Raw genomic sequence first — 9068 nt, 5'->3', positions numbered from 1 at the left:
CACACTAATAAACAAATCAAATTCGGACAGCTCTTTGCTTAGTGAAGGGAAACATTACAAAAGATGAATCGATACACTCGTGTTTGGCTTTTTCTCTGAAAAAGTTTGTGCCATGCTGAGTAATACCAAGCCTTTTTTACCCATGGGGAAGTCCGGGAACCATGTTCTATAATATTACTTCCTACGCTGATGCCATGTCCAGATTCAATGAATGCGATGACTTTACGCCTTTCGCCTTTTCGTAGTTCCCCGATCATATCATTATTATTATGCTCTCAGCTTACCTGTGACAGAGGGAAAGAGTAGCAAGATACGGACCCAACCTTCATGTAAACTTGTTTTCTTCTGCTCCTTCACCCACTTCATCTTCAACCTATGTGATCAATGGTGCGTGTCCCTCTGCGTAGCTCTGATTTGTGGGTAATATGCTTCTTCTTCTTCTTCTTCCTCTTCTTATTTGGCCGTGAAGGTACTAAGCTTCATTCATACATGTATCTGGGTTTCTCTTAAACCCAGTACAAAAAAGCTTCCTTTTCCATGATCTCTTCCGATCTGGTACAAAGTAAAGATTTTTTTTTTTTAATACTCACATTCCTTGCTTTGTGCCTGCTTTTTGCTCATATTATGCTCTATGGAGACTCTTCAGAGAGTGAGTATTTCCCAAAGTCACAGAAACTGTGATTCCAAAGTAATGATCAGTGAGTTTGTTTTGAATTGATCTGTTCATGTCGGTCATTTAGGACTTTATGCAGACATTTTTTAAGATTAGAGATTACCGCAACATTAGTATGGTTGATCAATCAGATGTGATATTCCCTGAAGATTTCGGACATGACCCATTCAAACAAGAGAGTCAATCTGATCTTTCAGTGCTTTTATCCGAATATTGTTCGTCATATGCCAAATCCAAAAAATTGAAAGGTTTATTGAATTGGTTTATGGATAGCTCTTCCTCCTCTCTTTTCTTTCCATATCCTATTTTTCACCGTTTGTTAAGGGGCAAAAATGATAAACTAGACGTCTTTTGAATCCCGATTTGGTTGGTAACAGGGAGATTTCTTAATTAAAATGCTTCAACATCTGTCGGCATTAGCCAAGATATATGGTCTCAAATTCTTAAGCTCATTGGTTGGTGGTGGATTTTGTGTACGGAAAGAGATTTGACTGAATGTTACTTTCATGGATGAAGTCTTGAAAGTTTGATTAAGTATCATTACTTTTTAATGAGATTAATTATCATTAATTTAGCCTGAGGGATAACATTCTGCAAACTGAGTCAGCTGTATATAAATAATATGAGAAGTTAAATTTTGGAAGACAAGAGAACAAACCCAATTATTTTGCTTATAGAAAAGGCCTTTCCAATTATTTTAGGCCACCTGGATAACATATCAATATATTATTCACAGATTGCATCTTCGGCTGCAGCGCGGAGGCTTTATGAACTATTGGTCTTTTGTATAACTTATTTAAAGTTGTACTAAACCAGCAATTATCACCTGACTATAAAACATTTTAAAACTTGTCATGCCCACTATGAATTGGAATATTTAATATTTTAGTCTACAGAATCTACACATTGAAAATGAGGTTTGGTTCTTAATGGAAATCAGTGTATATTGACTTGGCATGACTTCTTAGTGCTTTTTCTGTGATTATTTATTAGTACTTAAAAAAAAAAACTAAACTAAACTGAGGGCGAGGTGGAAGATTTTTTAAACTATTTCTTAAGTTCTTAGGCGGAATAAAGATACGTAGATGTATTTTTTAAGCGGTCAATTTCAAAAGCAATTTTTACAATATCTGATTCAGATATTTGCTCAATATAAATGTACTACTAGTGTTACTGACGCTGCCCCTTAATTATATATGGGTTCATTGCAGTGAAGATGAAGATGCAACTCTGATCAGAAAATGGTACCATGGAGGGCTTTTAAGTTCCCATATCAGCTCTTCCTGCAAGCACTAAACGAGGATTTCTGGAGGTTGCTCACTCTTACTCATGAATATGTCATAATTGCATTGCCGTTCACACACCAGACAGGTCCTTCCTTGGCATCTTGGGATGGAGTTAAAATCAGAAAATTTTATGTTGAGCAAGGTCAGAGTTGATACAAGTAATAATGAACTGGCATCTTCAGAACATGGGAGCTTCCTCTCGCACAAGACTTTTTGTCCCAGATATGATTTAGAGCCACTGAATATTACTCTGAGAAATGAGATTTTACTGACGGCGTTTACAGAAACTCCTCGATGATAATGGTGAAAGCAATTTGCAACCTCCTGCGTAAAACCAGGGTCACAAGCTACTAGCAGAATCTGAAGCAACTCGGTAGCTGATACCTATTGAGTGTGCTTCATGAAGATCGTACGTTCTCTACTATGAGAGAGTTCCCCTTGGCAACTTCAAAACCTGTCTTTGAATTTATTGTTGGAAGACAGTGAAACTAAATTTTATTTTTAGCGTTAAGTCAGACACAGTTTTATGTCCTTTCAAAATAGTATTGCTGATAGTTTTTCCTCCTTTCACTTTAAAGCAGAATGTAATAAATTCAAGTTTATGGGACTGAACTGTAAGAGCTCAATTGCTCGGTTCACGTGATAAGTAATTTTTCTTAGTTTCACGTTTCTTCATTTCCACCCTCCATGATTCAACCAGCACAATTTCCAGAAAGCCACATCCTCGCGTTAGCCCGTACAATACAACCATGGGATTACCCAATGGATTGTGTTAAGTTTCTGAGAGACCCTGTAATCTGATATATCCTCGGGGGCTTCTCTTGCCACTACACTTGCTTAGGGGGTGTTTGGCAAAACCAAAACCTAGGTTTCAGAATCACTTTTCCGCAAAACGAAGTAACTTCCTCCACATATTTACTTCGTAATCCATAAAAACACTTCTGAAACCATGGTTTGGTTTCTATCCAAACACCCCCTTAGAGATGATAATTTTAAGCGCTTAATTATAAATCTAGAGCGGACCACTGTATATAGGATTATAGGAAAAATTCTTTAAGGGCCACATTATTACACTCTTCTCCAACCAATCCGTTCATTTTCACCCTCAACTATACCCACAAATCCATACATGACATGTCATTAATCAGAGCATTCGACAAAGGAAGCTCAAATTCAGTATTGGAATGTCTGCATAGCAATGGCACGCGAGTGGAGAAACAATCCCAAACTACCTCTTAGTAACGAGGAAAAAGAAAATGAAGGGGAAGGTCTTATTTACGAGCATAAACACTTTAAAAACCACAAGCTTGTCCAAATTGTACCATTCAGGCTTTCTTCTGCTTGGCCGGTGACGTAAAAGAAATCGATAGACGGAAGCAGCCAGAGCAGCCCCAATGAAAGGACACATCCAATAAACATAAAACTGCTCCCAAGTGTTGTGCCTATTATTGATGTAAGCCCATCCAAATGCATTAGCTGGGTTCATTGAAGGTCCTGTGTACGCAGAACCAGGAGTAACAAGAGAGACAGTGGTCACAGAAACAAATACACCTTCAAAAGAGGGTTCTTAGGACCTTTAAGAAAAATAAGAAGAATAGCCAAGTTGAGTGCAAAAGTCAGCGCGCCCTCTGCCATGGCCCCAGTATGCAAATCCACCTTCAAGTAAGGACCTTTAAGCATGGATTTGTACTGGGTGGGGATCAGGTGCATGGATTTGTACTGGGTGGGGATCAGGTGCAGAATAGCATGAGCTCCGGCGACACCACCTGCTGCCTGAGCAGGAAATCGGACGGCCATGGAGATCAGAGAGGAGTCGGGTCGGAGGCCGGCGGCATAAAAGGAGACGGTGGTGGAGGGGTTGAAGCTAGCGCCGCCGAGGATTCTGCCGATGAGACTGATAGTGAAGACGAGAATGGTGGAGATGACGGTGGTGATGAAGAGGCCTGCCAGTGAAGAAGGGTGGAGGTTAAGGAAGGAGGCGACTTCGGAAGTGAGGATTCTGAGAGTTGGGACGCTAAAAACCCAGATTGAGGTTAGAATGGCGTCTCCTATTGCTGACTTTACCAACCCCATTCTTCCTCTTCTTCAGAGAAGCAGTGGCAATGGCTTTTTTTTTTTTGGCCAAAAGTGGCAATGCTAGGAAGCGGAAATCTGGATTTTCAAAGAAAGAGGTGTTGAAGGTCCTGGAGCGAGGAAGCAGAGCTCCTTGTCGTGCTCCCTCCCCACTACACTACACGTTACAACTTACAAAAGACACTATGGATGAAAAATATATGGTGCTTTATTATATAACTCATCAACCTGGTATGAATTTGATTTTTTTTTCAGATTATCTTATTTAAAATTACATTAGTATAACTTTTATAACTTTGTAAAATACTTATAATTTATAGTACTCCTTTAGTCCTATTCATAAGACACTTTCAGCATATTTCACACAGACTAAGAAAAACCTTAAATTTCATTAACTCTCATTTAAAATTTAATAACTTTTCAACTTTATCCCTATTTAATATGCATTATACCTTACATAAACAAAGTCAACACAATAATAAATGAGAGGTAAAATTATACATCTATGTAAAAAATTTCTCTCAAGTGTCTTATAAATATGACCAAAAAATACCTTCTCTCTCTATTATATAAATAGGACCAGAAGAGTATTAAACGTAAATAAATTTAATTTTTTTATTTTTAAACAAAATTAATGACTGATCTAATTTAAACGGGGGAAAAAAAAACATACAAGTGTCCCTTTAGCCTTTTTGTGGGTGTGTGTGTGTGAGAGAGAGAGGGGGGGGGGGGGAGGAAGAAGTAGCTCTTTTTTATGGTCGGAGGAGATATGCAGATCCCATGGTGGGCCAGTGAAGGCTAACCAGGAATAATAAATGCACGGGAGAATTGCACTAAGCGCTGGGAATATATACCATTCATGACAAGTGTATAAAATAATGATTAACAATGAGTTTTATCAAGAAATAATTTAAATACAAATAATTAATATAAATATTTTTTAAAAATAACATTTATTTATTATAAGTATCTAACTTAACTAAATTTTTTAATATTAGTAAATTAGTTATTTATTTTTATATTAATATTAAGCCCCAAATTAGTAAGTATATAATGGCGAATTGTACCATGCGCATGTTTCCGACTGATTCGTTCACGGGAAATAGGAAATTCCATGATTCAAATTTTCTTTTACTTATATTTAATAATTTTTATCTTAAATTTAGTTTCCAAATTTAACAAATTTCTAATTGAATCATAAAACCAATTTGAAATTTGTGAATATTTAATATTTTATCATATTGTCCTTTACTCTGTTTTTTTTATAAAAAAAAACCAAAATCACCTCTCACTCCTGTTCGAGATTGGTTTCCCTGGCCTTGTCAAGAACAAAGCTCTGTAATAATTTTATTGAAAATTTTTTATTATAAATAATTAATAAAAATATGTGAATAATTAAATTGATCTTGTTAATTTTTTAAAAAAAATTTATAATTGAGAAACAATAAGGTCTCTTTTTCCTTTGACCCGTATAACTGTATAAGGTCTTGTAATTTTATTAGAGGATATAAAGAATAACAGAGAATAACAATAAAGGTTTATTAAAAGATGCGACTTTATTATAAAAGTCTTGTAAAATAAATCATCCGGATCCGGTTTCATAATTTGATTGATTACGTGCTATCTTAAACTAGTCTTAATTAATTGCCGGCCAAAAAAATTATGTTCATTTATTATTTTAGACTTTTAAATTGTAAGAAATACTACTTTCCGTTTTTAATATAAAAACTAATTTAATGTTTAATTTAATTCTAAATATAAAATTTTAATTTAATTTATTTTTTATGTTTACTTTATTTTAATAAATATAGTAATTATACATGTTAAATATTTTATCAAATAATAGTTTTAGATAATATTTTAAAAAGATAATATCTATTTGTTATAAAAAAATTAAATATTATTTATTTCTCATTAATTTCATTGGATAGTCAAGGACTAGTTGGTGTCTTGTTGAATGTCTCTCCTTCTAACATAACTCCGCCGTGGACCCCAGCCTCCGGCCTCGTGCCTTTTTTCTGTTTTTTGTTTTGTGCCAAAAGTCTCCGTCCTCGTGGTTGTTAATTTTATTCACGTGTTCATTCATTTCTTAATTTATGGACCTCATTGTAGCAGTATATATATATTACTAGTTATAAGAACTTATTTATAGATTATAAGTAATGTCTTACAGTTAGGACTGGAAGTAGTGTCTAATATGAATTCCAGAGGCGTTTAATTGTTAATTGTTTTATTTATGAGAAAATTATTATAAGATGCCGGAAAAGAAATATAATCACAATAAGAAAATCCCATGATAAATAAAGACATTTTAATGTAGAAAATAAGTAGAAGTCCACGTGCTCCCTTGTTTGACCTTATCATTATTTTTCTTTATTTATTTAATAGATAGTTTGACCCTTGAGAAAAAACATATCATCCACGCTTCCTCTGTTTTTAAACATTGATCACCATAGATTTTCGCTTTGTTTTCAAACAATTGTGCCTTTCAAATTTCAGCAACGCGTTTTTTTTTTCCTGGGGCCAAACTCAACAAGGCATTAATGAAAGAGAGGAAAAATAGAAACTCTGTGACCTAACATGCTACTAGTACTAAATGACAATACTTGAAAGATGATCCTGAGTGCCTCAAATTTCGAAACATCGTCCGTGTTCAAGCTTGGAAGCTGTGGCTTCCTAAAATTTTTATTCCTGGATCCGCGTATAAGCATATTATTAATAGGGATAAAGTAGCATTTAAACATGATTTTATTTTTTAAGTATATCTAACATTCTGATTTTGTGTGTGATGCATTCAACATTCTAATACTATTTTCTTAATATATCAAATAGCCTGATATTATTTTTTAGTTACATACAATATCTTAATTTTAATTATGATTTATGGTGCTACGTACAATATAAATAATATCAGGGTGTTGAATACATTTAAGATATACAAATACATGCCAGAGGATATTCCTGTATTAAAAGCGCCTTTTGGACTTTTGTTTTGTGCATGGACTTGACGGATATCTACTGTTACTTTTTGTTCTTAATATAAGATCTCGTTTGACTTTTATTTTGGTCTTAAATATAAAAACCTAATCCACTTTGTCCCTCATATTTATACTTTTTTTTTCAAGGTAGTCCTTTTAATAATGGTAGTTCTAGCCAATACACGTGATTAGTAAGAATATTTTAGAAAAAATAACACATATTTATAACGAATAACTAACTTAATTTATTTTCTTAATCTTTTCAAATTAGTCAACCAACTCTTATATTTAGGACTAGATGTAGTATATAACTTGGTTTATATTTTTTTGTGGCCAGTAACTATATGGTTTGGTTGTTGAATATACCAATTATCTATACATGTTGGTTACTTGTAATGGAGGGCATAGAAGGCACCATAGAATTATGGTGCCTAGGTGATAATTATACTCTCGATTCATAATATATTTTGTCCACTCCTAAATAAAAAAATTATTTAAAGAGCTTTCTTTTACCCTAAATTTAATACTTCTGTATTTTGTTTCTAAATTTATAATTTTTTTTTCAAACGATTCCTATTGATTATGCATTTCTATATGTAAATGGAGTTTTTGTCAATAAGAATAATCTCCAATACAAATGGTCATAGGAAATATTTCAGAAAAATCTACACATTTTTTTCATATAAACTAGCTAATCTAATTTCATTTCATTAATATTTGTAAATCAGTACTTAGCCCATACGTTAAAGATGGGAGATAATACCACAGGACCCTATCATTATAAGTGTCAGAAACTAAACAAGTGATCCCAAAAATATTTCAGTATCTTCCCCGAATGCAGCAATCTCGGCCTAAATCTCAGTGCCCTCTTTCTTCGGGAGTAATAAGAAAGACAAGGAATTTCACACCCCACACGATGATCCCAACTTTAAAATGCGTCTCAAGAGCACCACTAGCAATTAAACAGAAACCAAACCAGTGCAGCATAAGAACACCGCTGCTATAATCCACTAAAGGTAGGTTCTAAATCAGACTGTTCCATCTTAATAGCCTAACGCGAGGAAGCTGATGCCAGGTCACAAAAATGATTTAAACGAGACAAAACAACCAATAGAGCCTCAAGAGAAGAAGTTAAAATCAATTTTCCTCATCCACCCAATTCCGTTTCGATTCGGCCATCCAAATTGACAGATGTGAAGCCATAAACATTGAACGAACGTCAAACTGAGGCTTACCAGATTGCTTGCTTTGATATGAACGCTTCAAAACCGTTTGGACGTATGTTAATGCAGAGAAGGCTCTTAAACTTCAAGAAATTTACAAATAAGTAATGAACAAAGTTAACAGCACCGGAGTTATCTGTACTGTATAAATATAAATGTTCTGCAGAGAGGTTTATTATAAAGTTTCCAAGGTTCAAAAAATAATTTCCATGTCATAAAGTTTATGGAAATTTTGCATTATCTTGCCTTTTATCCTCAGCGGCATCCATCTAGCTGCAGACATTGACGATGAAAAATACAAACAAAACTAACAGAGAAAAGGATAGGGATTGACCTATATTATTATCTCCGTTTCTTTATATAAAGTTAATTGATTAATTTGAGTAGATTAAAGAAATTAGTTAAGTTAGTTATTTGTAATAAACGAGTATTATCTTTCTTAAAATATTCTTACTACTCAAGTATATTGGTTAGAACTATTATTATTACACAAATTATTTAAAAAATTACATAAATATAAGAAAAAATGAATTGACAAATAAGTATTATATTTCCTAAAATATTTTTGCTAATAAAGTATATTGTCTAGAACTATTATTATTACACAAATTATTTTAAAAAATACATAAATATAAGAAAAAAGTAAATTAAAATCTTATAATTAGGATCAAAATAAAAATAAAATAAACCCTTATTATAAGATTGGAGGTAGTATTTGAAACTATAAAAACCCAAATTGAAAAGAGTCGTAAATACTGAGGACTGCTAAATTACTTCTTCACCGAAGAGAGATAAATTATTTTTTCAAAAAAGGAATCTGCTTCGGTCAAGGAGG

At 33.6% G+C, this 9068-nt stretch overlaps 1 long non-coding RNA gene and 1 pseudogene across 1 annotated transcript; one reads left to right on the top strand and one right to left on the bottom strand.

The window, feature by feature from the left end:
• Positions 1–222: 222 nt before the first annotated feature.
• On the top strand, positions 223–2623 carry LOC114762933 (uncharacterized). Its single transcript, XR_003742288.1, has 2 exons — positions 223–420; positions 1885–2623. It is a non-coding gene; the product is annotated as an uncharacterized LOC114762933 (long non-coding RNA).
• Positions 2624–3069: 446 nt separating this feature from the next.
• Positions 3070–4042, bottom strand: LOC114762932 (aquaporin SIP1-1-like; annotated as a pseudogene).
• Between the last annotated feature and the right edge of the window lie 5026 nt (positions 4043–9068).

The sequence above is a fragment of the Neltuma alba genome, unplaced genomic scaffold (genome assembly GCF_004799145.2).
Source record: "Neltuma alba isolate B1F8T4 unplaced genomic scaffold, ASM479914v2 tig00011247_pilon, whole genome shotgun sequence".
In the NCBI taxonomy this organism is placed as follows: Eukaryota; Viridiplantae; Streptophyta; class Magnoliopsida; order Fabales; family Fabaceae; genus Neltuma; species Neltuma alba.
The sequence above is the reverse complement of the archived record's forward strand: the minus strand, read 5'-3'. Positions and strand labels throughout refer to the sequence as shown.